This window comes from Nansenia antarctica, assembly GCF_963989245.1.
Source record: "Nansenia antarctica genome assembly, chromosome: 5".
NCBI lineage: Eukaryota > Metazoa > Chordata > Actinopteri > Argentiniformes > Microstomatidae > Nansenia > Nansenia antarctica.
In genome coordinates, this window is record NC_137690.1 from 27,425,898 (window position 1) to 27,429,339 (window position 3,442).

Consider the following 3,442-nt stretch of genomic DNA (forward strand, 5'->3'; position numbering starts at 1 on the left):
TATAGACATTAGACAGACTGTATATTTCCACTAGACAGACTGGGAACGTGTCCAGCTATTTCTGTCACATCCTCCCCCAGGTGGTACAACGAGGTACAACTTGTAAGGATCATGCATTCGTGAAATGAGCAACACAGCTAAACGTGTGGGTAGCGGCCCAAAAATATTTGCCAAAATCCCCTATATTCTTCTGTTGGTATTCACTCTCGTTTTGAGTTGCTTGGTGGATTAGATGATTGCACTCTCCCACAGTAATAAGGAAAAAACAACACATATTGGCCATTTTTACACTTTAATAATTTTATACTGTCAGGGACCTCAGTAGCGTGTGGAAGATCCATACGCAGTCACAACAGCTTGACACCTCCTCCTCATGCTGGTCACCAGCCTGGTCACACACTGCTGTGGGACGGCATCCCATTCCTCAACTAGGATTTGCCGCAAGTCAGCCAACATGATTGTGTTGGTCACTCTGGCACGTAGAGCACGCCCAAGCTGATCCCACAAGTGTTCAATTGGGTTGAGGCCTGGACTCACAGCAGGCCATTCCACCCTCTCCACTCCCAAATTCTGGAGGTGCTCTGTGATGATCCTGGCTCTGTGGGGGTGAGTGTTGTCATCCTGGAGAATGGAGTTAGGTCCCAGATTCTGGAGATATGGGATCGCCACTGGCCCCAGAATATCATTCCTGTCAATTAGGTGCCTCAATTAGACTCACACACCTGTGACTGACATACACCTGCCAGCACTTGAAGCTCAAAACGAGAGTGAATACCAACAGAAGAATATTGGGATTTTGGCAAAAAATGTTGGGCCGCTACCCACACGTTTAGCTGTGTTACTCATTCCATTCCGAATGCATGATCCTTACAAGTTGTACCTCGTTGTAAAGGTGACTAATCAGGCTTTCCAACGATATAAAATACAATACCAATTGGTATTATTAAAGGGGAGGAAGAATGGACTGAAATAACGTTTCCAAACTTTTTTTGAGGAGTTTAGATATGGTAACAGGGTTAGGCTACAATTCAAACCCAAAATTAACACTATCAAGAGTAGGGGAAACTAAAAAAGTGGAGAAAACTAAACCAACTCAGTAGAGCAAAGTCTAAATTATATAAACAAGCCAACAGAGTAACGCAATCTAACATGGCAGCATAGTACAAACCAAACACCAACATCTTCCCCCCAAACACAGGGGACAGAAGGCATTAAATAGGAGACAGGTAGCAGGAAGGGGGGTGGTGGACTGGAGAGTTTATTGCCAGGACAGCCAGCACAGCAACAGACCAGGGGGAAGGAACTCCAATGACAACACCTGGGGAAGACAGAGGAACACAACCAAAACACAAAAGCAGCACAGATACATACCAGGCCGTAACAATACACTGTCCCGCCCATAAAATACCAGGGATCCATCTATATATCTTTTATATTCAAAATATTCAATATTATTCAGGTATATTTATCCTAGGGACCCATACGGGTGAATTAGATACCTTGTTTCCCAAATTCATCCAAAAGTATATGAATTTAAATATATATGACAAAATAGCTTGAATTATAGGTATGCGATAATACAGATAACAGTCCTATCAGGGAGGGAAATGCGAAGATATGTATTAAAGGTATTTGGTCCTATTGAGGCGTGGGATTAGAATATTGATAATCCATATCCTCACTGACATCCCTCTGGGTGTTACTTGGCTAAGATGGATCTGGCATTACTGGATTTCCAATGTAATTCCCAGTGACGTAACAGGTACAGTATCAATGGAGAGGACATCTGACACTTACTCTAAGCCTTCCTCTTTCTTTGAATTTCACTTCCTCATTCACACCGATGTTTTGGATTAGGCCAACCTAAGCCATTCCACACCACAAGCAATAAAGATGCCAACGTTGACAAGATACTTGATTGCACCTTCTCGAAACAAGTTATATTAGTCATACATGTCAGTAATAAAAGTCAGTAATAAAAGCTACCTATCTAGTCTGAATGAGTCTGAAACTTATTTTTTTTCTGAATAAAGTCTTAACCTTTTTTCCCCCAGAACATTTTCAGAATAAAAGTCAGATTTTTTTTTTCAGAATAAAAGTCTGAATTATTTTAATTTCAGAATAAAAGTCTGAAAAAATTAATTTCAGAATAAAAGTCTGAAAATAAATTTCAGAATAAAAGTCTGAAGAAAATAAATTTCAGAATAAAAGTCTGAAAAAAAAGTCTGACTTTTATTGTGTTCTATTTTTTCAGGCTTTTATTATACAAAAAAAAACGTATTTATTAATAAGTTATTACAGAAACATTAAGTGACATTTTCTGAGAGCGAATATATATATATTTTTTGGGCTTTTATTCAGAATTTTTATTTATTTATGAATAAATCTGTAATCCCATTAATAAATCAGTAAATCTGCGAAATCTGTTGTGGTATTTAAAAATGACGGTTAAGGGTGAACTCTGAACATGGGATGACGATGTTGTGACGATTTCCATTGACCAAGGCAGCGTCACACGTCACACACACAGCCTGGCAAAAAGTACCTCTCGCTACCCCTCTGAAACAAGAACTAAAACGGCCTGGCTCGGCCCAGGTTCGGTTGGCAGTGGAGAAAGCAAAACAAATCGGGCTCATGCGGTACGGCACGGGTCGGCACGGTAGTGGAAAATTGCACCTTCTCGAAACAAGTTATATTAGTCATACATGTCAGTAATAAAAGTCAGTAAAAAAAGCTACCTATCTAAAGGAGCTGTTCTACTAACAGACCTATCTAAAGGAGCTGGTCTACTAACAGGCCTATCTAAAGGAGCTGGTCTACTAACAGGCCTATCTAAAGGAGCTGTTCTACATAACAGGCCTATCTAAAGGAGCTGTTCTACTAACAGGCCTAACTAAAGGAGCTGTTCTACTAACAGGCCTATCTAAAGGAGCTGGTCTACTAACAGGCCTAACTAAAGGAGCTGTTCTACTAACAGGCCTATCTAAAGGAGCTGTTCTACATAACAGGCCTATCTAAAGGAGCTGTTCTTCTAACAGGCCTATCTAAAGGAGCTGTTCTACTAACAGGCCTAACTAAAGGAGCTGTCCTACTAACAGGCCTATCTAAAGGAGCTGTTCTTCTAACAGGCCTATCTAAAGGAGCTGTTCTACTAACAGGCCTATCTAAAGGAGCTGTCCTACTAACAGGCCTATCTAAAGGAGCTGTTAGCAAATTGCAGCTCATCCAAAACACCGCTGCTCGGGTCCTAACTAAAACAAATACAGTTGAATACATTATACCAATCCTGATATATCCAAATATGATTTATCCCACACTGATCCAGGTGTGGAGAGCAGAGAAGTGGAACAACTAACTTGGTTTTCTTTATATACTCTTTTGTGTATGCGGGTGTCTTTGAGTTGTTTCTTGTTATTATAAAATGAAATAAAATAAATTGTTA